Raw genomic sequence first — 27,655 nt, forward strand, 5'->3', positions numbered from 1 at the left:
GCCTTTCCACTTCCAAACTGGGGGCCAAATACTCTGCTGAGAACTGCCACTGTTCCCAGCCCAACTGGGAATGATGTCTGTCTGCAGTGGACCGGCCCCAGTGACGATACCGCTATCAGAGCACCACAGGGAGCTTTAATCCATCCCAGACCTCTGATTGCACAAAGGTTGGCTTTAAAAGGCTGTTTGTATGTCCTGTTGTTCCTAAGTCCTTCATGATTAAGGGGTTAAGCTTTAAAACTAGGCATGTTATTTTATTTTGCACCAGTTTGTACTCTATTGGGCATCTTTTTGGAAGTGTAAACCAGTGTTACCCATATCCAAATTCCATTGCGGCGGAACTACCTGCATTTATACCCACCTCACCTTACCCCCTGGCCTCTGCAAGTGATGTCAGCAATATCTCAGCAGTGACAGCATTCACACTGACAGCCTAATCAATGCTCATTCTCATATGCAGACTTGAGAATGTCTGTCTCCATAACTCTAAACAATGAAACCATAGGAAACATTGAGACAAAAAGGTTTCTGCAGCCAACTTTCATAGTTAAGTTCTCTAGTACCCTCCTGGCCTTCTTCTGAATTAACAATAGGCTAACAGGCTTTTGATATTAAGGCTAAGTATTCCATTTCATGAATCACTTTTCCTTGACCCTTGCTGATCCCTGTCCTTTGCTTAGACCCAGAGGTTTTCACTTGACATGATTTGCTCTTTGTCCTTCAGAATTGTTCCTACTGATGAGTGACTCATCTCACAAATCTGTGGACTTCTGTCATGTTCTTGCCACTTTCCATTTTTTAAAAAGGTTTGAATATTTTTTCCATTTTCCTCATAACCTTTTATTAATGGCACTTTCTCAGTGAGTTTGTACTCATCAAAAATTAAGCACATACCAGAAATAATGAAAGTAGCAATCGGAGTGTGGACTAACAAACCAAAGGATAGTTGAACCTAAAATGACCAACATGACCAATGAAAGCATCTGTGGTGGCAGGTAGAGTTCACAGTCTTTTGCTTCGGGGTATCAATTTGTTTATGATTTTAAAAGCACATAAGATAAAAGTTTGTAAGTAGGTGATGTCTGTACATCCTCTTGCTATTGAGGAACTCACACTAGGCTCCCCAGGGTCCGGATCATAGTGCAACGTCAGCCTGTGTTACACACCATTCCTCATTGAATCTCTGTTCTGAGATGGATTCAATAATCCTATGCCCCAGTGCAACTAGTCTATTTCCCAGGGACCTCCCTCTCAGGGGCTAGCAAAGATTTACTCTGCCTTTCTTTGTTGAAGAGTCTTCATTTCCCTGGGGAAGTGTCTTCCCCACTCTTTATTCAAGAGTGGAGAGTGGGGTGAGAGGGTGGAATGAGCATGGTCAATATTTCTGCTGAAATTTCCTTCACTTTTCTTCCAGGAAATCTAGATGCTCTCATGCACACAATTTTTCTGGTGGCCAAACCCCTTATCCCAGAGTTCTTAAGAAAGATGTCCAAATTAAGGTCTTCATCATGATCCTTGCTAAAGTGATATGAATTAATATAAGAACAAGCAAACAAAGTTTTCCCTTTCTTTCTCCCTATACTGTCCTGTCCCCAGTGGTGAAATAGTTCTGAAGATTTGGTGAAACCTTTGCTGTCCCATTGCCTCTCCACCCCAGAACACAGAGGGTGAGAGTAGAGGAGCTAGCTGTGGTCCCTGAGCCAAACCTTGGCTTGAGCCGCTTGATACACTCAAGGACCTCAAAAGAGCTCTGCTCCACTGAGTTTATAGGCTTTTGCCCTATAACTTAACCCAAAAGATGCCAAGACTTTACAATAAATGGTTACCCTGGAAACTCAGGGAAACCCAGGATAAACCCGAAGTATGAAATCATTATTTAGAATGTCCCTGGCCTACTTTTTCTAATTCTTGGTTAACACTTTTTGGACAGGCTCTCTGTTGCTGAGGAGGAGACCTTAAACAGCACATGCTTCATAAATAGAAGAGAAGTTTAACTGTTTCAGAGGAAATCCCACCTAACAAGCAGTGGGCCCTGCTTTGCCCTTCACCAAAATGTTCATTTAGCTTGAGTTCCACTCCAAGTGAAATGCAGAAAGCCTCTCCCTGTCTCTCATGTGTACTCTCTGTCTGATACCTGCTAACATTCTTTGTTCCTCATTTTAAAGGTGTCACGTGCACATTTGATAGACCCTTTTTGTTCTAGGAATTATTTCACAGCATCATCTCATATAAAAAACAAGAAAGTACAATAAGCTGTTTGCTGTCATGATCATGATTAGTGTTTCAGTGGCATATTTTTTCCCATCCTTTACATTATGATTTATCTCTTTCTTGTAGATGACATGTGGTTTCTCTTGCTTTTTTATTCATTACAAAAATGTCTGCTTTTGTTGTAGTTTACATCCTTCACAATTAAGGTGATTATCGATCTGTTTGGGTTTAAGTCAACCATCTTGCTATTTGTTTTTAATTTATCACATCTGTTCTTTGTTCCTTGTTTGTCCCTTTTTTCCTTCCTTCTTCTGGATTGAGAATTTTTCATGATTTCATTTTATGGCCAAAGCTTGTTAGTTAGACCTCATTGATTTAGTTTTTGATGGTTGCTATAGGTTCACAGTATGCCTCTTTAACTTTTCTTGTTCTTTTAAAAAATATCATACTCTTTCGTGGATAATGAAAGAAACAACAATCTATTTTCATTTCTATCATCCTGTCCTTTCGATATTGTGTTCATACCATGTTATAAACCCACAATATATTGTTATTATTTTCCTTTAAACATATATATGTTATAAACTCTACAATATATTGTTACTAGTTTTGCTTTATCTCTTAAGCAAAACAAAAATAGAAAAGTTTGAAATATTTATCTATCTACTTCCCATTGCTGGTGTCCATCATCCCTCTCTGAAGATCCAAGTTTCTATCTGGTATCATTTTCATGCTCAAGGAACTTCCTTTAACAAACTGCATAATGCAGATCATCTGGAAATGAATTCTCTGAATTTTTGTTTCTCTGAAAAAGTCTTGATTTTTTTCCTTCCTGTTTGAAAGATACTTTTGCTGGATTTAGAATTTTAGGTTGATAGGGGTCCCCTCCAACACCAGCTCCTTTCAGTGCTTTAAAAGATTTGTTCCACTGTCTTCTGGCTCACGTAGTTAATGACAGGAAATCTATTTTATTTCTTACCCTAGTTCCACTTAAGTAATGTGTCTTCAGAAATTTTATTATCATGTGCCTTGATGAGGTTTTATGTTTTTTCTTTCTTTTTAAAAACCCTTTTCTGGGTTAATTGAACTTTGTATATCATCAAATTCAGAAAATTTTCAGCTGTTATTTCTTCTAACACTTTTATTCTGTTTTTCCTCTCTTCTTCTGGAACTCCAAATATGCATACGTAAAACTACTTGCTACTGTCTCCCAGATCACTGAGATACATTGTCTTTTTTTTTTTTCTCCTTCTGCTTCATTTGGATAATTTTTATTAGTGTGTCTTTACTAATCCTTCCCTTTGGAATATCTAATCCTTTTCATAAAGATCTTGTAGTTTTTTTTAATTCTAGAAGTTCCATTTGGTTCATTTTTATGTCTTTCACTTACATCCTCACTATGTTCATGTGTTTTGTTAAATACTTGAATGTAGTTAAAATAGCTTTTTAAATGTCTTTGACTGCAATTTCATCATCTCTATTATTTGTTGATCTATTTCTATTGAAAAATTTTATGTTGGTTATGGGTCACATTTTCCTGATTCTTGATGTGTCTAATAATTTTTTGTTACATGCTTGACTTTGTGAATATTATATCATCAAGGGTCTGGATTTTATTGTTATCCTTTGAAGAGTGTTAGCCTTTCTTCTGGTGTTCAGTTCAGTTTGCTGTTCATTTTGATCCTCTTGAGACTTTTAAAAACTTTTCTTAGGGTGGTTCTAGATTATCCTATACTTGAGGAATATGTTAACCCCCTTTTAAGATGTAGCGTTTCTGGGGTTTCTACTGAATGCCTGAAGTGATCAACAGGACTCTGTGTTTTCTGGTGAGAAACAGAACACCTCCTGGCCCTGGGTGAGCTCTGTGAACTGTTCAGTCCATAACTCTGGAGGCACTGCTTGCCTAGACTCCTGACTATGCGCCAGATCTTAGTATTTAGCCTGTACTCAGTGGTGATCCCCAACATTTTGGCACCAGGGACCGGTTTCATGGAAGACAATTTTTCCACAGATGGGGAGAGGGGCACGGCTGGGGGGGATGGTTCAGGCGGTAATGCCAGCGATGGGGAGTGATAGGGAGCGGCAGATGAAGCTTCGCTCACTCGCCTGCCACTCACTTCCTGCTGTGCGGCCCGGTTCCTAACAGGCCGAGGACAGGTACTGGTCCGCGGCCTGGGGGTTGGGGACCCTTGCTCAAGGGGACTCATATGAAGATTTCTGAAGCTATTTTTCTGCATAGGTATCTGCTCCTAGGACTTTGCCTTGCAACTGCCAGTCACTTCAGTCTTCCAAAAGTCAGCTGTCTGTCTCCATAACTTAGCAAGCTTCTATCCTCTGCTTGGGACTCCTAACCATCCTGTGGTCTGCAATGTGTCTTCAGGCAGGAAACAAGCAAGACTGCAGGAGTCATCTCTTGTTTCTCATCTCTCATCAGAATCCTGATAGGCACATTGGCCAATGACAGCTCTTTCATTCCCCCCCGCCTTTTGTTTTCTAGTTTTCTGTTTGGAGAAGGTAAATCAAATATTTGCTACTTCTTCACAGGTGGATGTAGACCTTCTCAAATAAGTCTTTTTACAGTTAGTTTGTTTCAATGTAAAGGTCACATGTTACATTCAAGGTTTTGTCTCCAAAAATCTCTTTTGTTCTGTAACTCATTTTTCTTTCTTTTTGTTTTTTAAATGCCATTGATTTCTTAGGTACAATGGATAGTTGTACTTTGAAATTCTGGATTTGGCTAATTTCTTCTTTGTGTTGCCATTTAACCTGTCTCTCTGTTCCTGGAGAACTGTGGTTAGATATGGAGTTGCAATATTTCAGGTAAAATTGTTTAGACAATAATTTTCATAGGTGCTGTGTACACTCCTGATAAATTACATCATAAGGCAAATAATGTCTGGCTTTCCAGCTTACAGAAATACTAAGATTGGTCATTTTGTTCAGGTATGACCATTGCAATCCCCATTACAAATTTCACCAATCAAAAAAATCTTTTATCCAATAGTTTTGGTATTTATTCACAATATTTGAAATTTCTTCATTGGGATTTATAAATCATAATTTTCTAATTCTATCATTGTTCTGCATTTAATTAGCTAGAACTCTCCTTTAGAGTAGGTGTTTTTCGATAAAATTTCTAAACTGTTATTCTGCCATTTTTAAGAGCATCAAGTTGGAATTTGGGAAGGGGGGTTTGTAGAAAAAGACATATATGGTATATATAAACCAAGCCATTCTTTTTCTTTTATTATTTTAATTAATTAATTAAAATTTTTAAATTTAATTTTAGTTATTTTTTTCTACAGCAGGTTCTTATTAGTCATCCATTTTATACACATCAGTTTATACATGTCAATCCCAATCTCCCAATTCATCACACCACCCACCACCCACCCTCCTGCGGCTTTTCCCCCTTGGTGTCCATACGTTTGTTCTCTACATCTGTGTCTCAATTTCTGCCTGCAAACCGGTTCATCTGTACCATTTTTCTAGGTTCCACATATATGCGTTAATATACGATATTTGTTTTTCTCTTTCTGACTTACTTCACTCTGTATGACAGTCTCTAGATCCATCCATATCTCAACAAATGACCCAATTTCAGACCTTTGTATGGCTGAGTAATATTCCATTGTATACATGTACCACATCTTCTTTATCCATTCATCTGTCGATGGGCATTTAGGTTGCTTCCATGTCCTGGCTATTGTAAATAGTGCTGCAGTGAATATTGGGGTGCATGTGTCTCTTTGAATTATGGTTTTCTCAGGGTATATGCCCAGTAGTGGGATTGCTGGATCATATGGTAATTCTATTTTTACTTTTTTTTTTTTTAATTTTATTTATTTATTTATTTATGGCTGTGTTGCCTCTTCATTTCTGTGCCAGGGCTTTCTCTAGTTGCGACAGGCGGGGGCCACTCTTCATCGCGGTGCGCCGACCTCTCACTATCGCGGCCTCTCTTGTTGCAGAGTACAGGCTCCAGACGCGCAGGCTCAGTAATTGTGGCTCACGGGGCTAGTTGCTCCGTGGCATGTGGGATCCTCCCAGACCAGGGCTCGAACCTGTGTCCCCTGCATTGGCAGGCAGATTCTCAACTACTGCGCCACCAGGGAAGCCCTATTTTTACTTTTTTAAGGAACCTCCATACTGTTCTCCATAGTGGCTGTATCAATTTACATTCCTACCACCAACAGTGCAAGAGAGTTTCTTTTTCTCAACACCCTCTCCAGCATTTGTTGTTTGTAGATTTTCTGATGATGGCCATGCTAACTGGTGTGAGGTGATACCTCATTGTAGTTTTGATTTGCATTTCTCTAATAATTAGTGATGTCGAGCAGCTTTTCTTGTGCCTCTTGGCCATCTGTATGTCTTCTTTGGAGAAATGTCTGTTTAGGTTTTCTGCCCATTTTTGTATTTGGGTTGTTTGTTTTTTTAATATTGACATTTCTTTGGAGAAATGTCTATGTAGGTTTTCTGCCCATTTTTGTATTGGGTTGTTTGTTTTTTTAACATTGGGTTGTTTGCATGAGCTGTTTATATATTTTGGAGATTAATCCTCTGTCCCTTGATTCATATGCAAATATTTTCTCCCATTCTGAGGGTTGTCTTTTCATCTTGTTTATGGTTTGCTTTGCTGTGCAAAAGCTTTGAAGTTTCATTAGGTCCCATTTGTTTATTTTTGTTTTTATTTCCATTTCTCTAAGAGGTGGATCAAAAAAGATCTTGCTGTGATTTATGTCAAAGAGTGTTCTTCCTATGTTTTCCTCTAAGAGTTTTATAGTGTTTGGTCTTACATTTAGGTCTCTAATCCATTTTGAGTTTATTTTTATGTATGGTGTTAGGGAGTGTTCTAATTCCATTCTTTCACATGTAGCTGTCCAGTTTTCCCAGCACCACTTATTGAAGAGAATGTCTTTTCTCCATTGTATATCTTGGCCTCCTTTGTCATAGATTAGTTGACCATAGGTGTGTGGGTTTATCTCTGGGCTTTCTATCTTGTTCCATTGTTCTATGTTTCTGTTTTTGTGCCAGTATCATATTTTCTTGATTACTGTAGCATTGTAGTATAGTCTGAAGTCAGGGAGTCTGATACCTCCAGCTCTGTTTATTCTCCTCAAGACTGCTTTGGCTATTCGGGGTCTTTTGTGTCTCCATACAAATTTTAAGATTTTTTGTTCTAGTTCTGTAAAAAATACCATTGGTTATTTGATAGGGATTGCATTGAATCTGTAGGTTGCTTTAGGTAGTATAGTCATTTTCACAATATTGATACTTCCAATCCAAGAACATGGTATATCTCTCCATCTGTTGGTGTCATCTTGAATTTCTTTCATCAGTGTCTTATAGTTTTCTGCATACAGGTCTTTTGTCTCCCTAGGTAGATTTATTCCTAGATATTGTATTCTTTTTGTTGCAATGGTAAATGGGAGTGTTTCCTTAATTTCTCTTCCAGATTTTTCATCATTAGTGTATAGGAATGCCAGAGATTTCTGTGCATTAATTTTGTATCCTGCAACTTCACCAAATTCATTGATTAGCTCTAGTGGTTTTCTGGTGGCATCTTTAGGATTCTCTATGTATAGTATCATGTCATCTGCAAACAGTGACAGTTTTACTTCTTCTTTTCCAATTTGTATTTCTTTTTCTTCTCTGATTGCCGTGGCTAGGACTTCCAAAACTATGTTGAATAATAATGGTGAGAGTGGACATCCTTGTCTTGTTCCTGATCTTAGAGGAAATGCTTTCAATTTTTCACCATTGAGAATGATGTTTGCTGTGGGTTTGTCGTATATGGCCTTTATTATGTTGAGGTAGGTTCCCTCTGTGCCCACTTTCTGGAGAGCTTTTATCATAAATCGGTGTTGAATTTTGTCAAAAGCTTTTTCTGCATCTATTGAGATGATCATATGGTTTTTATTCTCCAGTTTGTTAATATGGTGTATCACATTGATTGATTTGCGTATATTGAAGAATCCTTGCATCCCTGGGATAAATCCCACTTGATCATGGTGTATGATCCTTTTAATGCGTTGTTGGATTCTGTTTGCTAGTATTTTGTTGAGGATTTTTGCATCTATATTCATCAGTGCTATTGGTCTGTAATTTTCTTTTTTTGTAGTATCTTTGTCTGGTTTTGGTGTTAGGGTGATGGTGGCCTCATAGAATGAGTTTGGGAGTGTTCCTTCCTCTGCAATTTTTTGGAAGAGTTTGAGAAGGATGGGTGTTAGCTCTTCTCTAAATGTTTGATAGAATTCACCTGTGAAGCCATCTGGTCCTGGACTTCTGTTTGTTGGAATATTTTTAATCACAGTTTCAATTTACTTACTTGTGATTCATTTGTTCATATTTTCTGTTTCTTCCTGGCTCAGTCTTGGAAAGTTATACCTTTCTAAGAATTTGTCCATTTCTTCCAGGTTGTCCATTTTATTGGCATAGAGTTGCTAGTAGTAGTCTCTTAGGATGCTTTGTATTTCTGCGGTGTCTGTTGTAACTTTTCCTTTTTCATTTCTAATTTTATTGATTTGAGTCCTCTCCCTCTTTTTTTTTTTTTTTTTTTTTGCGGTACGCGGGCTTCTCACTGTTGTGACCTCTCCCGTGGCGGAGCAACAGGCTCTGGACGTGCAGGCTCAGCAGCCATGGCTTATGGGCACAGCTGCTCCGCGGCATGTGGGATCCTCCCAGACCGGGGCACGAACCCATGTCCCCTGCATTGGCAGGCGGACTCTCAACCACTGCGCCACCAGGGAAGCCCAGTCCTCTCCCTCATTTTCTTGATGAGTCTGGCTAATGGTTTATCAATTTTGTTTATCTTCTCAAAGAACCAGCTTTTAGTTTTGTTGATCTTTGCTATTGTTTTCTTTGTTTCTGTTTCATTTATTTCTACTCTGATCTTTATGATTTCTTTCCTTCTGCTAACTTTGGGTTTTGTTTGTTCTTCTTTCTCTGGTTCCTTTAGGTGTAAGGTTAGATTGTTTATTTGAGATTTTTCTTGTTTCTTGAGGTAGGCTTGTATAGCTATAAACTTCCCTCTTAGAACTGCTTTTGCTGCATCCCATAGGTTTTGGATCATCATGTTTTCATTGTCATTTGTCTCTAGGTATTTTTTGATTTCCTCTTTGATTTCTTCAGTGACCTCTTTGTTATTTAGTAACGTATTGTTTAGCCTCCACATGTTTGTGTTTTTTACGTTTTTTTCCCAGTAATTCATTTCTAGTCTCATAGCATTGTGGTCAGAAAAGATGCTTGATATGACTTCAATTTTCTTAAATTTACTGAAGCTTGATTTGTGACCCAAGATGTGATCTATCCTGGAGAATGTTTCGTGTGCACTTGAGAAGAAAGTGTAATCTGCTGTTTTTGGGTGGAATGTCCTGTAAATATCAATTAAATCTATCTGGTCTATTGTGTCATTTAAAGCTTCTGCTTCCTTATTTATTTTCATTTTGGATGATCTGTCCATTGGTGTAAGTCAGGTGTTAAAGTCCCCCATTATTATTGTGTTACTGTCAATTTCCTCTTTTAGAGCTGTTAGCAGTTGCCTTATGTGTTGAGGTGCTCCTATGTTGGGTGCATATATATTTATAATTGTTATATCTTCTTGGATTGATCACTTGATCATTATGTAGTGTCTTTCCTTGTCTCTTGTGACATTCTTTATTTTAAAGTCTATTTTATCTGATATGAGTATTGCTGCTCCATCTTTCTTTGGATTTCCATTTGCATGGAATATCTTTTTCCATCCCCTCACTTTCAGTCTGTTTGTGTCCCTAGGTCTGAAGTGGGTCTCTTGTAGACAGCGAATATATGGGTCTTGTTTTTGTATCCATTCAGCGAACCTGTGTCTTTTGGTTGGAGCATTTAATCTATTCACGTTTAAGGTAATTATCGATATGTATGTTCCTATGACCATTTTCTTAATTGTTTTGGGTTTGTTTTTGTAGGTCCTTTTCTTCTCTTGTGGTTCCCACTTAGAGAAGTTCCTTTAGCATTTGTTGTAGAGCTGGTTTGGTGGTGCTGAATTCTCTTATCTTTCGCTTGTCTGTAAAGCTTTTGATTTCTCCATCGGATCTGAATGAGATCCTTGCTGGGTAGAGTAATCTTGGTTGTAGGTTCTTCCCTTTCATCACTTTAAGTATATCATGTCACTCCCTTCTGGCTTGTAGGGTTTCTGCTGAGAAATCAGCTCTTAACCTTATGGGAGTTCCCTTGAATGTTATTTGTCTTTTTTCCCTTGCTGATTTCACTAATTTTTCCTTGTCTTTAATCTTTGCCAATTGATTACTGTGTGTCTTGGTGTGTTTCTCCTTGGGTTTATCCTGTATGGGACTCTCTGTGCTTTCTGGACTTGGGTAGCTATTTCCATTCCCATGGTAGGGAAGTTTTTGACTATTATCTCTTCAAATATTTTCTCTGGTCCTTTCTCTCTCTCTTCTCCTTCTGGGACCCCTATAATGAGAATGTTGTTGCATTTAATGTTGTCCCAGAGGTCTCTTAGGCTGTCTTCATTTCTTTTCATTCTTTTTTCTTTATTCTGTTCCACAGCAGTGAATTCCACCATTCTGTCTTCCAGGTCACTTATCTGTTCTTCTGCCTCAGTTATTCTGTTCTTGATTCCTTCTAGTGTAGTTTTCATTTCAGTTATTGTATTTTTCATCTCTGTTTGTTTGTTCTTTAATTCTTTCAGGTCTTTGTTAAATATTTCTTGCATCTTCTCGATCTTTGCCTCCATTCTTTTTCTGAGGTCCTGGATCATCTTCACTATCATTATTCTGAATTCTTTATCTGGAAGGTTGCCTATCTCCACTTCATTTAGTTGTTTTTCTGGGGTTTTATCTTGTTCCTTCATCTGGTACATAGCCCTCTGCCTTTTCATCTTGTCTATCTTTCTGTGAATGTGGTTTTTGTTTCACAGGCTTCAGGATTGCAGTTCTTCTTGCTTCTGCTCTCTGCCCTCTGGTGGATGAGGCTATCTAAGATGCTTGTGCAAGTTTCCTGATGGGAGGGACTGGTGGTGGGTAGAGCTGACTGTTGCTCTGGTGGGCAGAGCTCAGTAAAACTTTAATCCGCTTGACTGCTGATGGGTGGGGCTGGGTTCCCTCCCTGTTGGTTGTTTGGCCTGAGGCAACCCAACACTGGAGCCTACCTGGGCTCTTTGGTGGGGCTAATGGCAGACTCTGGGAGGGCTCACGCCAAGGAGTACTTCCCAGAACTTCTGCTGCCAGTGTCCTTGTCCCAACAGTGAGCCACAGCCATCTCCTGCCTCTGCAGGAGACCCTCCAACTCTAGCAGGCAGGTCTGGTTCAGTCTCCCCTGGGGTCACTGCTCCTTCCCCTGGGTCCCAATGTGCACACTACTTTGTGTGTGCCCTCCAAGAGTGGAGTCTCTGTTCCCCCCAGTCTTGTTGAAGTCGTGCAATCAAATCCCACTAGTCTTCAAAGTCTTATTCTCTAGGAATTACTCCTCCCGTTGCCAGAACCCCAGGTTGGGAAGCTCAGAACCTTCACCCCAGTGGGTGGACTTCTGTGGTATAAGTGTTCTCCAGTTTGTGAGTTACCCACCCAGCAGTTATGGGATTTGATTTTACTGTGATAGCACCCCTCCTACTGTCTCATTGTGGCTTCTCCTTTGTCTTTGGATGTGGGGTATCTTTTTTGGTGAGTTCCAGTGTCTTCCTGTCGATGATTGTCCAGCAGCTAGTTGTGATTCTGGTGTTCTCACAAGAGGGAGTGAGAGCACGTCCTTCTACTCCGCCATCTTGGTTCAGGGCCCAAGCCATCCTTTTTCAATTTTAATTTCATTTTAGTAGTTAGAAAGGACTTCGAACAGGTCCTATTCAAAGGAGATCACATAATTGTTTCATGTCTGCTTGCCACTAAAAGTGATAACTTAGCAACTCAGAGTGTGACCTTGGAGGTAATATTGACCCACAGTTTCATATTTTAAAAACCTATTTAAAAGGTAGAAAAAATAATAGTTCATTGAACCAGTAGGAGTCTCAGAGATAACCTACTGTATTCCTCTCTTTTTACTGATGAGGAGAATTAAGCTCAGAGAAGTTAAGTGAAGTAGAATAAAATAGTGGCCAAAGCAAAGGCTCTGAGATCATTACACACCTGGGTTTCTTTCTTGATTCCACAATCGACTGCTTGTGAGTCTTTGTCAACTTATTTAACCTCTCAAGTCTTTAGCATCCTCATTTGGGTTAGATGACAGCTAAATGGAGTAAGGCATGAAATGCATCTAATGCAGTCTTGAAATAGCTTAGACACCTATAACAACAAAATTCTTATTTAAAATGTATTTCACAGACACTTACTGAGTGTGCTGTGTCAGGCATGTGCTACACTGTAGAGATATAATTTTGTGGAAGGCAGAATAATGGCCCCCCAAAGTTATGCACAGAAACCTGTGAATGTGTTACCTTGCATGGCAAAAGAGACTTTGCAGCTGTGATTGAGTCTGGCTCTTGAGATGGGGAGTGTCTCCTGGATTATCCAGGTGGGCCTAGTGTAAGCACAGGTGTCCTTTAAAAGTGAAAGAAGGAGGAGGGAGAGCCAGAGTCAGAGAGGGACATGTGATGATGGAAGCAGAGGTTGGAGTGATGTGGCTGTGAGCAATGGGATGCAGACATTCTCTAGAAGCTGGAAAAGGCAAGGAACAAGTTCTCCCCTGGAACCTCCAGAGGGAACACAGCTTTACTGACACTGTGGTTTTAGCCCTGTAAGACCCATTCCTGACTTCTGATTTTTACAACTGTAAGATACTAGATTTGTGTTGCTTTAAGCCGCTAAGTTTCTGGTTATTTGGTACAGCAGCAATAGCAAACGAATATAATTTTAAAGAAGACACAGTCCCTAACTTCAAGGACACGATTATTACAGCTTAACCATTCTCATTTGGCCTATGTTACCTATTCTCAATTCAGTGCTCTTTGTGCTGCAATAATATATCCCAGTTACCAGGCATTGACACATCAACATCATGACTTTTTACTATAACTTCATATCACCTGACACCGTACCTGTAATTTTGGGGGTTAGCCTCAGGTGAACCATGTTACTACTGGCTTCAACCTCTCCCTATGCAAATATGTTTATAAAAGTCACAAGTTTGATATGTATTAACTATATTCTTTTTGAATATGCGTGAAGATATGCCCATACCCACTAAAATGATCGTTTCACATGGCCCCTCCCCTTAAATTACTTAGGACCCATCAGTGATGCCCATCAGTATTTTGGGACACCTAGCTGTACTCTTTGAGCATTTAGCAGGGTTTTCCTATCTTGGAGCTTTATGTTGGGGAGTGTAGTTTGCTTTGATGAAGCATGGTTTAACCAGCATGACTACTAACCAGCATAACAGCAACAGTGGAAAGATGCCAGGAACTCGGTTCCTTGCTGATCTATGTATGATGTTATTAGGCATCCGTCTCTAGTCAGCTCTCCTGAGAGCTTGTAGATCTGTGTAACTTGGAAAAGGAGCACAGTGCCTCAGCGTGTTTTGCACCCTCTCTCACAGAGGCAGCTCCACTCTTTCACTGCTTGCTAACACGGTTCTTCAATGCAAAACAACTCTCCAAAATTTTTTTTTTTTAAAAGAGATTTTATGTCAACATTCAAACTCCCAGATTTTGGTGTTGATTTAGGTAAACTAGCCAAATTCTTGCATGTCCCAAATAAAATGATGTGCTAGTGACTGGGGAAGACACAACACCACTGAACACATGATACAAATCCTCTCCAACTCTTCTGCAGTTACAGGAGTGAGTTGGAACAGCACACAGGAGGCTATAGATGGCAGCTTTGACAATGACACAGCTGATCAGACCAGGCCTAACTGAATTTTGTGTGGCTTTGAGGACTGAGGTTTTCTTATTTCTTTCCCTTCCATCAGGGGTAAAACATTCTCGAATCATCTCTCCGCTGCATATGCCATGCTTATTTTTTCACCTCAGGGACACAGGCCTCTCTTTCCCCTCAGCCCTAATGTCTTCCATCGAGACCACAGTGAGGAAGGCGTCATGTGTCCCCATCCTGTCCCTCTTGGTCTAGTTTAGCAGAAAGAAGACAAGAGTCATAAGACCTGGATTGCCTACCTCGCTTGGTCACATAGCCACTGTGTCACCTTCAGCCGGATTCCAAACTTTCGTGAGTCTCTTTTCCCTTATTTATAAAATGGCAGGGGCTTCCCTGGTGGCGCAGTGGTTGGGAGTCTGCCCGCCAATGCGGGAGACACGGGTTCGTGCCCCGGTCCGGGAGGATCCCACATGCCGCTGGGCGGCTGGGCCCGTGAGCCATGGCCGCTGAGCCTGCGCGTCCGGAGCCTGTGCTGCGCGACGGGAGAGGCCACGACGGTGAGAGGCCCGCGTACCGCAAAAAAAAAAAAAAAAAAAAAAAAGCAATAATCATACCTTGAAATGTTGGTAGTTCAAATAAAATTATACTGTGAACAAAGGACAAAGTCCCGTAAAAGCTTTTTGCCAAATGTAAAGTGTCTCTCTTTGCCTTGACCCATGTTGTTGCCTAGCATCTCTTTAGACAAATATCCTGATTAGTCATTCGTTTATTCCCACAAATATAGAGAAACGTCACCAGATCCTGTGGGTCTTACCTTAAAACACTTACAGAGTTTAAGTAGTTTCACATTTTCACTTTGATGCAGTGTCATCTGGCCACTGCTTACCTCTGTAAATTTATGTCTCTTTGGCTTATACGTCTTTAGCCACACTGGCTTCTGATATGACCCTAACCATACCAAGGTCATTTCCATCCCACAGGCTTTACAGTATACACTTGCTTTGACTAGAGCTCTCTTCCTCCTGCACAACTGGATCCTTGTACCTTCACAGGACTAAGCTTATATGTCACCTTCTCAGAGACCCTTTCCTCAACTGCTTTATCAAAAAGAAATCTTTTTGTTCCATAATTCCTTATCACAGTAGCCTCTATATTTCCTTCATACAGCTGATAATTAATCTTCTTGTCAACTGATAGCCAGTTTATTGTCTGCTGCCAGTAAAAAGTGAGCTCCGTGAGGGTGGGGACCATTTCCTCTCTAGATTTAAGAATAAAGCTCAGTAAAGTAGGCGTTCATTCTGGCAAAACCATGCTGGTGCTTGGACCGTAAGGCCGTGATGGGGGTCAGTTGAGCAAGAGATTTAAATCCTCTTGTGGGCTTCTATTTAGGAGGATACTGTCCTCTGGGAAATGTTGTTAATATTTCTTCTTCAACCCTCTCAGCATCTATCATAGGGCCTGACACACAGCTAGGCCTTGCTATGTTTTGGTTTGAATAGAATGAAATCTGCCTCTGTTTTCTGAAATGGACTGGCAGATGGACACGTAGCTGCTCCCTTGATCCCAGAGAGCTGGCATCTCATGACCTCTCCCCCCACCTCAGCAATTCAACCTTTGGTGATGTGACACTCCTGGAAAGGCCTTCCTCTCCCCCTCACCCACTGCCTTGCACCGAATCCCTCTGAGTCTGTTGAAACACAGTAAGGGCTTTCCAACTTCTATACTACTTGTCGAAGGGAGTACTTATAAGAACTTCTTAAAAATAAAAATAATTGATGGTAATACTCATAATGTGTTAAAACATATAGTATAACATGTACCAGCCACTATTCCAAGAGTTTTGCACTTTAGTTTTTGAATATTAACTCATTTGATCCTAACAATAACTCCATGAGGTAGGTTATAATTATTTCCTCCATTTTGTAGCTAAGGAAACTGAGGCACTGAGGGGTTGAGGAACTTGTCAGTGACAAGGCTGGGACATGAGCCTGGTCAGCCTGTCTCGAGGGACCCTGTGCTTAGCAATTCAGCTGTCAATATTGCAGTTCCTAAAGACAGATCTTTTGGACCTGTCATTAGCCTTCCCTAAGCCAGACGGCATATTTATTCTCTAATTAAATGTTTAATTTTTTTACATAAGTAATGCATGACATAAATTCTTCTGTAAAGCAATTAACACCTTCAGATAAAGTAAAAGTTCCCCTTTGACCTCCTTTTATAGCCCTGAACTGCTTCTTCCTTCTCCATGGGTAGCCATTATACCCAGTTTTTTGTCTGTCCTTCCTAGCCTTTCCCTATGCATCTGCATGCACCTGTGTATTAACAGAAAATGCAAACTATTGCTGTGGGTTTTTTTTTCCCAATTATACATAGAGAGCAACATGTATAAATAATTAAATCATTTGATTGCACATATTAAGCCCTTTCTCTGACAATACACATTTAGGTGGTCTTTTGCTAGCTGCAGGGCTGATGCTCAGCTGGGACACTGCAGTAGGGCTATACCTGTGGCTGACATTCTGAAACGCTTCTGTATCATTTGGTAAATAGTCTCTGCTGTTCTCCTAGGACCAGGACCAAAAATACATTCATGGGTCCACGAAAAAGTTTTGATTTTAATTTCTTTGAAAATCAGAAGAAAGAAATGAATATAATAATAATGACTTAATTCTGGGTACTGAGATTGTCGGTGATTTTTATATTCTTCTCAGGGCTTACCTATTTTTTCCAAACATCTACAATAAACATGTGTTATGTGTGTTACAAGGGAGATGTTTTCAATTACGTTTACAACAACATATTGATGAGAATGGAAAATGCACATCCTATAATGTTAAAGAGCAAAAAGCAGAAATTAAACAATATATAAACACAATTTGACCCACTTAGGTATAGATGCATTATATACAAGAAAAACAATGGAAGAAAATATACTGTGCAAAGCCTTGAGTAGACATCTCTTAGTTGTGGGATTATAGGTGATTTTTATTTTCTTTTATTTTTTCTGAATTTCCCAAGTTATTTTATAATGAAAACATATTATTGTTATAATCATAAAAAGTAAGAGTTAAAAAAATAATAATGACTTGAAAAATGAATCTAGCCAAGATGGATTTTTTTTTCTCTTTATACCAACATAGCCATAAAAAATACTTCTGGTGTTTTATGTAGGACGGGGCCAACAAAGGCAAAAGTATCTTGAATAAATACCTAGGGCCCTGCCTGGTTCCTCTCCAGGATGCAGTAAGTACAGGGTCAATGCCTGGCAAAGCAGGGCCTTCCCAGGACCCATCCCATGTTTGGACTGGTGTCAGTTAGGACTGGTCAAGGCCATTCGCTATCTATGGGTGAACGTTTTTGAATATGACTAACATCCATGTTATTCTGAAGTGAAAAATGTGCTGCCTCATGCAAAGATATTTCTGATGCAAGCAGCAGAAATCGACACAAATGAGCCTAAGCAAAACCAAGCATGTGGGTGGGGGATCTAAAGCAGAGAGTGGTTAGGACAAGGAGGCCTGGAGGAGTTTCAGAAAACTTGCCAAGGAGCCAAGTGTCCATCCTTCTCGTCTCCAAGCCACGGGCCTCTCTGCTGCTTCCCTCTGCTTATCTGCTTCCACCCTCTCTCTCTTTGAACCATTTTCTCACTCCTCCTTTAGAGCTCTGCCATTAATGAGACTCACCTCTCACCCAGCAGTTTTGTTTCTCATTTCAAATTCCTACGTGAGACAGAATCGATTTCGCCTTGCTTATTAGGTCAGATGCTTATCGCTCATCCAGTAAGCTAGGGCCAGAGGCCAAGGAAATGGCAGCAGAGGGGGTGTGGGTGGTATTTGCACACACACTCCAAGATGTCAATGTCATCTCATCCCTTGATTATCCAGTCAACACACCCTTCTGCCCCCACATACAAAGCCATTGATGCCCCTGCTTAATGAGCCAACAGGCTTCTCGTACACAACTATAAATATAATCTCCCCATTCCCAGGGGAAGCAACACATAATTCCTTCCAGCTAATGAATGCAGAGGTCTTGTCACAGGGCCAAGGCTCTTGGAATCCACTATCTCCTGATGATATTTGTTTCTGGGTCCAAAATAACTATTCGACAAATGATTAGCTAAATGATAAATTTAACCACCATATATAAAACAAATGTGGTAGAAATATTAAGTGTCATCAATTTTTGTATACTTTAGCAGCAAACAGAGAAGTACAGGCGGAGGTTATACACTAAAAGGACACTTTTACGCTGAATCATACAGAAGCAGTCTTTAGAAACGTTTCAGGTTTGTCTCAAAAATATTAAAGAATCAATTGCTCTCTCATAAAAGTTGGCTTTTTTTTTCAAAGTAACTTTCATACCTTCCTTGAACTTGCTTTAGCTTAGCCTCTTGGGAAATACTGTAATTTAGATTCTAAAGCCATCATGTTGTCTGTGATAATAGCTTGAAAAGTCACTAATTTCTTCACTATCTTATGACCGAATCAACAAAACCTCAATGATTGCTGTAGGGAATCTGTGCTTTATTCTAGACATCCACTCAGGAAAGAGGACTGACCTGACGTCGGAGGCTTTACTTCCCCTGACGGGTAGGTAGATTAAGAACTTGAGCTTCATGTTTACAGCGCTAACAAAACAAAGGCGGGAATGGGATGAGCATTTAATAATGACAGAACATAAATTTGGAGAATTTTTTTTTCTTCACTTCTTTATTGGAGTATAATTGCTTTACAATGTTGTGTTAGTTTCTGCTGTAAAACAAAGTGAATCAGCTATATTCATACATATATCCCTATATCCCCTCCCTTTTGCGTCTCCCTCCCACCTTCCCTATCCCACCCCCCTAGGTGGTCACAAAGAGAACTTTGCTTTTGACTCTAAATTAAAACCTAGGAGAATGACTCAAGTTGGCTGTAATATTCAGCACAGTGGAATTGTTTTGTTAATTATCCATAGATATTTGAATATGATGCCCAATCTTTCATAAGGAAGCAGTGTTTAATTTAAAACTTTGTTCTTAAAAATGTTTATATCCCAATAGTATATGGAATCTGCAACCTCACCAAAAAGATGAAGGTAGTACTTGAATATAATTTTTAAATATTTACTCAGATCATTTTCCATCCTGATCACAAACTGTTTATATACGCAAAATGTAACAATGACCAAAAAAAAAAAAATATTCCAGAGTGTCCTCACAACAGATAGTGCCACATAACTTCGTAATGAAGGGTAATGTTGTAAGGTTAAGTCTTGGGGGAAGTATTCCTGTGTGTTTTCCCAGGAGGCTGGAATAAATATGGGGATGTATATAACATTACTGTTAGGCCACGTGTGCTACAGTGACCTGGCACAAGACAGCTGGCTTACACGTGCTCTGGCAAGTTGCGCCGGGAAGGCTTTTCTTTTTGTATTTCTAATATTGTGTGCATGCAATGATTGTAATGTGGTTTTTTTGTGTGTGCTGGGGTACACACTGCAGGCATTCCCTTTGGGCTGTGCAGTTTGACTTTGAATGGGGTTTCTGGAAACAGGTGACAGTCCTGTTTTCTTCCTTAAGAGGTCCTTTGTTGTGAGTTGTGCCAGGGACTGTCAGCTGGAGCAGCTCTCTTTACCTTTCCATCAAAATTGAGGAGAGGAAACTTAAAGATAAAATGGACCCAAAAATTACCTTAGCAAAGCTTCAGCAGTGCTGCTCTGGTAAGATCCAGGCCAAGGCAAGTGGGTCACAAAGGATTAGCAAGACTTTTATAAACGAAGAGACAATTATGCATATTCTTAATAGCCTTTAATGCAGAAGTGTGCCAGTGTTTATTTCTGAATCCGATGTACACTGCTTTTGCTGGTGGAATGGAATAAGCCTGCAGTGGAGGAGACAGTCCTGTAAGGATACAGCCCAACGTGAACCACTGGGAATGTAGGAGAGGGCGTTTGCCTCACCTAGATGCCTGGCTGCTCTGTTGGGAATGAATCTGCTTGGAACTTGGCCATCTAAGGGCTGCTCTTCTAACACATGAAATGAAGAGAGGAGGGAGAAAAAAATAGCCGCCGGTACAACTGTGCTGAAATAACACTGTTGTTCGTTAGATTCTGACCATTCCCCGTAGTGCATTCTCGTTCGATGATGTAAAGTCGATCGGGTGTGGGAAGTCATACCATGAAGCACAGGAAATAGTTTAAATCTTTGGAAATGTTTTTAAGGTTAAATAAATGGGGAAATAACTCTAGTTAAAGTTGCCAACCACTTCAGAGTAATTTTTACTGGCAGATATTTGTTAATTGTTAGTGTTCCTCTGAAAACAGACACAACCAAGATATATTGGGGATAGCCTGCTCTCTGCGTGCAGAGTGTGCTTTTTTAAAGAGGCCGTGGTCACTTCATTGATTTCTCTCAGACTCAGTTCAGACTTCGGCAGCCTTCTGTGAATCAATCAGTGAATTAGGTATGTCTGACAGATCAGATAGTGTTACTGGGATTTCTAGTTGGATGATGATAAGCAGGTGAGATTTTAGGGGTTTTTGCTAAACATCAACTGTTGCCTTCTATAAAACCAATAGACACATGTCCAAACTGCTTTGATGGAAATGTTGCACCTATTTTGTCAACTGTTCTCATAAGATGAATGCAAGGAAATCATGGGATGTTGGTTTTGATGACAAAATAGGAATTCAAATCAAGATAGAAAGTGAAGCTTACTGGCTAAAAATGCTTGTAAAGCTGTACTATTCTGTAAGGCAGAAGTAGCCAACATGCTTATTTTACATAAAACCTGCAGTTTGTATATGACCCTCATGATCACCAACTATTGATGGTATAGATCTAGGAAAACCAGGCTTCTTGGCTTCTTTTTTCTCTTCTGTCTCTTCAGTTTCTAGACATTTGTCTCCTTGATCTCAAGAGAGTAAAGCAGGGAAGGCAAAAGAATTAATTTCCAGATACCCTTTTGATATAGGTCAGAATCTGAGCCGGTACTCTGTACATATCATTACTATGGTTCATGGCACATGTCATATCTACTCTAACTATATGTTAATGTTTCTATTAGCCCTACTAGTCTATTAGTTCCTTAATGGTACCAGATCATGTTCAACACTCTCTTCCTTGTATCTAGAAGATGGTCTATTAATAGCACACTCTTAATTAGTGATTATTGAATGATTAAATGAACAATGAAAGGTCAGTATAATGTTTAAAATATGGCTGAGTCAACCCATTGCCGCTTACTATGTCTAAGTATGCTTAAAAAACAGTTTTATTGAGATATAATTCATGTATCATAAAATTTACTTTTTCAAAATGTACAATTCAGTGGTTTTCAGTATATTCATAATGTTTTCCAAGTATCACCACTCTTTAACTCTTTAATTTTAGAACATTTTCATCATCTCAAAAAAGAAACCTGGTGCCCATTAGCATTTGTTTTCCATACCGTCCTCTTCCCAGGCCCTAGCAACCAATAGTTTACTTTCTGTCCCTATCAATGTGCCTATTCTGGATATTTCATATAATTAGAATCCTAAGATATGTGGTCTTCTGTGGCTGGTTCTTTTCAGTTAGTATAATGTTTTCAAGGTTTATCCATTTTGTACCATGAATCAATACTTCATTTCTTTTTATGGCTGAATACTATACCATTGCATGTATTGATATATACCATGGTGTGTATCCATCCATCAGTTTATGGACATTTCAGTGACCACTAAGAATAATGCTGCTATAAACATTCATGTACAAGTGTTTGTGTGGTTTTCAGTTCTCTTGGGTATATACCAAGGAGTAAAATTACTGGGTCAAATTATAACTCTATTTTTAACTTTTTGAGGAACTGACAAACTGCTTTCCAAAGCAGCTGCATCATTTTACAGTCCCACAGTGCATGAAGGTTCACATTTTTCCACATCTTCACCAGTACTTGTTAACTGTCTGTTGTTTTGAGTTTAGCCATCCTAGTGTATGTGAAGTGGTATCTCATTGTGGTTTTGACTTGCATTGGTTTTAACTTCCTGTGACTAATACTGTTGTGTATCTTTCCATGTACTTATTGGCCATTTGATTATCTTCTTTGGAGAAATGTCTATTTGTATCTTTTGCCCATTTAAAAAATTGAGTTATTTGTTCTTTTATTGTTTAGTTGTAAGAGTTCTTTATATCTTCTGGATACAAGTTCCTTATCAGATATATGATTTTAAAATGTTTTCTCCCAATCTGTGGGCTACCTTTTTGCTTTCTTGACGGCATCCTTCGAAGCACAGAAGTTTTTCATTGATGAAGTCCAAATGCATCTAGTTTTTCCTTTGGTTTCTATGCTTTAGTTGTCATATCTAAGGAACTATTCACTAAATCAACATCACAAAGGTTTACACCTAAGTTTTCTTGTAACACTTGTGTAGTTTTATCTCTTAGATTTAGGTCTTTAATTCGCTTGGAGTTAATTTTTGTATTTGGTGTGAGGTAGGAGTCTAAGTTCATTCTTTTTCATGCAGTTATCCAGTTGTCCAAGTATGCTTTTAACATGTAGTGAATGTGTCAGCAGAAGTTGAGTGGTGTTTGAAAACATAATAATAAAACCTCAATACTTCGTACTATACCACACTCAAAACTAATGATAATTTGGTAATTGACTTTTTGTGTTAGTTATAAAGAAAAGCTTTACCCAGAAAATTATCAATAAACAGAATATCACAGAGGAATGCTAGTATACTTAGGAAATTCTTCTGAAAATCATTAATTGTATCCATTCACTCTCAAATGTTATTTATAATATTTATATTCTTTTATTTTAAAACTTGTTGAACATTTTTGGATTAGTTGAGCTTTTTGAATTGTAAAGAACAAAGATGTTCATCATTATCTTTAATAAAAAAGGAGTTTACTGAAACGAATCTGCAAAACTCTCAGAATCCGAGTCTGGTGCCCACATCCTTAAGAGGGCTCTTTGTTTCTCAGTTCAGGTTTGAGAAGGAAGGAAGGCTTTTTGGTGCAATAAGATATAAAGCTATGTAGGAAGGAGATTAGCTCCCCATGGAGGAATGTCCTATTTTTTTTTTTCTTTAGATATCTCATCCTGAGACCAGAGTACCTTAATGGCTGTCCTCTTCTCTTGGATCCAACCTCAGGGATAAAAGCATTCCCATTCTAGCAATGGAAATGGAGCTCAGAGGGTAAGCAGGACTCATAACTTAGAAGGTGTGCTTCATGGGAAGGACAAGTCATGAAAAAGACCAAGAGCTGTGGAGAGACTACAAGGGAGGTGTTCTCTACCCTTAGGAAGTGGCCATGTGTGACACCCTGAAAGGCTGCAACTAGCGTCCCAGGATGTAGAAAGAATGGGAACACTAGACCTGACTTATTCCCTTTCCCAACTCTGTATGGGTTCAATCTTATTATTTGATGCTAGAGTAAGAAATCACTGGTCAGATTTGGGGGGGTTGTATGTGTCTGCCTGACTTGTTTTTTTATGTATACAGAGACATGGGAGGGGCCGATAGTGTGAGAGGTGATGTACCTTCCCTTTCTGATCAGCCTGGATGCTTAAACTCCATCAGTGAGCTGTGCAAAGGGAGGCATTAGCCAACCAAATAGTCACGCTCCTCCCCCACCCCACTGACTGTTCTTCCGGCCTTCCATACCCCTTGTCTCTGAGTTAAGGGGCACTATGCCTGGGTTACATCAAGACATCTGGGAAATTGACTACTTTCTTTGTGACTTACATGTCTATTTCTTACTAAACGGCTTCATTTTCTTCTTCCTTCTGACTTTGCCTCCTCACCCTCTCCTTGATGTAACTTCTCTAATTCAGATTCTGCATGCTTTGGTTTCCTCAGAATAGCTTGGCATATCACCTGTCACCCCTGACTCTTCTTCATAGTCCCTAGACCCTTTCTTTCAGCTTCAGTTCTCATGGCTCATTTCCAATTCCTGCAAGAGAGAATCAGGTTGGTCCAGCTCAGCCTTTCACCAGACAACCTCATGTATGTCTCATCAGCTGTTAGATTGGTGGTCTTTGGCTCTCTACCTTACACTGTTACGGCTGGCTCTTAGGCTCATGTGCCTTACAGTTGGCCATCTAAAGGCCAAAGTCGAGGATTGACCATCTAGAAGAACCTGTGAATATGGAAAGCGCTATGATTTTCAAATTTAGAAGTTGCCTACTATGGGATAGAAAACGAATATGTTTAACTTCTGAGGGAGTATATATAAACGAATGTAGACACATTCTGTTCTTTCATAAAAATAACACTCAGTAACTTGCTCATTCAGATTCACTAATTGAAACATTTCACACATTCTCCAATGAGTACCAATTAGTGATATTCTTATATCTTTAGGAGCTTAGTTGTTTTAACCACTCATATTCTTTAATATTATAGAATTGGGACTCTGTGTTTTTTGCTTTTTCCCTAATGTTCCTACGCAAAGGCTCACTTTTTTCTTTTCTTTCCTACATTAAGAAGTTCTTTTAGTGGTCAAAGAATGTTATGGGCTGGGCTTCCCTGGTGGCACAGTGGTTGGGATTCCGCCTGCTGATGCAGGGGACACGGGTTTGTGCCCCAGTCCAGAAGGATCCCATGTGCCGCGGAGCGGCTGGGCCCGTGAGCCATGGCTGCTGGGCCTGCGCGTCCAGAGCCTGTGCTCCGCAGCAGGAGGGGCCACAGCGGTGAGAGGCCCACGAACCGCAAAAAAAAAAAAAAAAAAAAGAATGTTATGGGCTGAATTGTGTACCCCCTACCAGACTCATATGTTGATGCCCTAACCCCCAAACTGTCTGTATTTGGAGATGGGGCCTTTAGGGAGGTAATTAGATTAAATGAGGTCATAAGTATGGAGCCCTAATGTGATAGATTGGTGTCCTTATTAGAATAGGAAGAAACACCAGTGCCCTCTTTCTTTCTTCGTGCACACACAGAGGAGAGACCAAGTAAGGACAGATCAAGAAGATAGTCATCTACAAGCAAGAAAGAGAGGTCTCACCAGAAACTGACCCTGACAGCACCTTGGTCATGGACTTCTAGTCTCCAGAACTGTGAGAAAACAAATATATGTTGTTTAAGCCACCCAGTATGTGGTATTTAGTTGGGATAGGCCTAGCCGACTAATACACAGAGTGAAGCAAATGTTGATGAGTTCAATTCTACTTACCTCTAACGCTGAACTCAGTTTTATTTTTGCCCTAGCGCTATGAACTGAGCTTATTTAACCATTTATTTACATGCTTATTGGCAACCCTCTTCCCCCTTTACCATATAAACTCCACGAGAGAGGACTTACCTATCTTGGTCACTGCTCTACTCCTAGGCACACAGTAAACAGATATGTATTTACTAAGTGAATGCATTAATGATGAGATCGTTTTGGTACACCATTATGAATGAGAACGTGGGAGATGTTTTTCCCCAAATATTAATATTTGGCCCAACTGATCATTCTCTTTTTCTCATGATGCTTTCTACATTTGGCTTCTAGGAAGCCATGTGCTCCTAATTTTCTCTTTTGCCTGAAGGCCTGTTCCATCTCCTTTTCCTTTACTAGCTCCTCTTATTTCTGGATGTAAAGATTGGAGTTTCATGTCTCAGTCCTGTTCTCCATCTCTTCTGATGGAAGATGCCATATTGAATAGTGATTAAAGCACAGATTCTTGAACTTGATTGCCTGGGTTCAAATTCTGGCTCCACTCCTGAAACAGCATGAGTTTAGGCAAGTGAAGTCATTTCTCTGGGCCTCACCATCCTTATTCGTGAAATGGGGATTGTAGGTATCTCAAAGTATTGTTGCAAGTGTTAAATGTGTAGAACACATGGTGCCTGGCATATAGAATGCATTTAACAAATTTTAAATATAATTATTTTTTATATTAATATCATCTTTTGTCATCTACAGTCTCTAGATGATTTTATCTAATCCCATGGCTTTAATAGCCCTGAACTGTCTCTGAGCTCCAGGCTCATATAACCATCATATATCCAACTGTGGTAGGTGGAATTCTAAGGTAGCCCCAGGATTCCTGTCCCCTGGTGTACACACCCTGTATAATCTCCTCCTCTTGAGTGTGGGTGGATCTTGTGAATATGATGTGGTATCACTCCTGTTATTAGGGTACTAATCAGTTGACTTTGAGATAATCAAAAGGGAGATTATTTTAAGTGGGCCTGACCTAATCAGGGGAGCCTTTAAAAGAAGGTGAAACATTAGAGGTGCACTCCTCCTGGCCTGGAAGAAAGCAGACAGCGATGGTGTGGACCGCCCATGGGAGCCACGTGGTGAGGACTGAGGGCAGCCGCAGGGAGCTAAGAGCCAGCAAGAAAACGGGGGCCTCGGTCCTACAGCTGCAAGGAAATGGATTCTGCCAACATCCAGTGAGCTTGGAAGAGGCTCCCAAGCCTCAGATGAGAATCACAGCCCTGGCCACCACCTTGATTTCATCCTGGTGAGCCCCTGATCAAGTGACCCAGCTTACCCGGCTCTGGAATTCTGATGTACAGAAACTGAGAGATAATAAATGGGTGTCGTTTTAAGCTGCTGAATATGTGGTACTCTGTTACACAGCAACAGGAAATGCATATCCCAATTGCCAAGTTTACTTCTCTGCGTCAGTGTGGAGGAAGAATCTCACACTTTACACATCCAAAAGGGACTCTGGGTTTCTTTCCACCCTGCTACGTTTTCCTCTTTGCAGTAAGTTGCTCAGGCCTAAAAACTAGGATGATCCTTTATGCCTCTGCTTCCCTCAGAACCCACCTACAATTCATTAGCAAATCCTATAGGATCTCTCATCAAAATGTATCCTGTATCCGACGGCTTCTCATCACCTCCCCTATAGCCATCTCGGCCCAAGCCACCTCCACCTTTTGCCTGGACCCCTGCAATAGCATCTGACTGTTTTCCCCGTTCGTGCAGTAACTCTATCACTGCAGTCACAGCAAGTGTTGGAATGTACCTCAGGCCATGTCACTCTGTGCAGGATACACCTATGACTTTTCATGGCACTCAGAATGAAATCCAGACTCCTTACCATGACCTCAAGGCTGTGCATGATTTGGTCCCTGGCTACTTCTCTGATCTCACTTCCTACCACTATTTCCCTCATTGTGCTTCAGCTACATTGGTCTTTCTGCTTTTCCTGTATGATGCCAAGTAAGGTTGTATTCCAGAACCTTTATAATTGTTTTTCCCTTTCCCTGGAACATTCTGCCCCATGTCTTGCAAGACTCCTTCCCTTGCTTCATGAGCCCAAATGGTACCTCCTCCAGTAGCCTTCCCTGATTGCCTTATCTAAAATAGCTGGCCCCTCCTGCCTCCCATCACTGCCTATTTGTCTTTATCTCACTTCACTCTCCTGGCATGGTTTCATGTGCCATGTTCTCTATTTGTTAGCTTGTTTATTGCCTGTCTACACTCTTAGAGTATAAGGTCCACAAGGGCAAGGACTTTGACTTATCACTCAGTCCTCAGGACTTACAACAGTGTCTGGCACTTAAATAACCTTTATTGAATTAAGAATATAGAAAAATATTTGATAAGTTTACATTAAAAGCAGAATTGAAAATTCTGTCTTTTCCAAGAAAATGCTGATCGTGACACCTGTTAAAAACAGGAATTGAGAAAACATACATTTTTGAACTGAGAAATACTTGTGCTATCA

The sequence above is a fragment of the Leucopleurus acutus genome, assembly GCF_964270905.1.
Source record: "Leucopleurus acutus genome assembly, chromosome: 7".
NCBI classification, from domain to species: domain Eukaryota; kingdom Metazoa; phylum Chordata; class Mammalia; order Artiodactyla; family Delphinidae; genus Leucopleurus; species Leucopleurus acutus.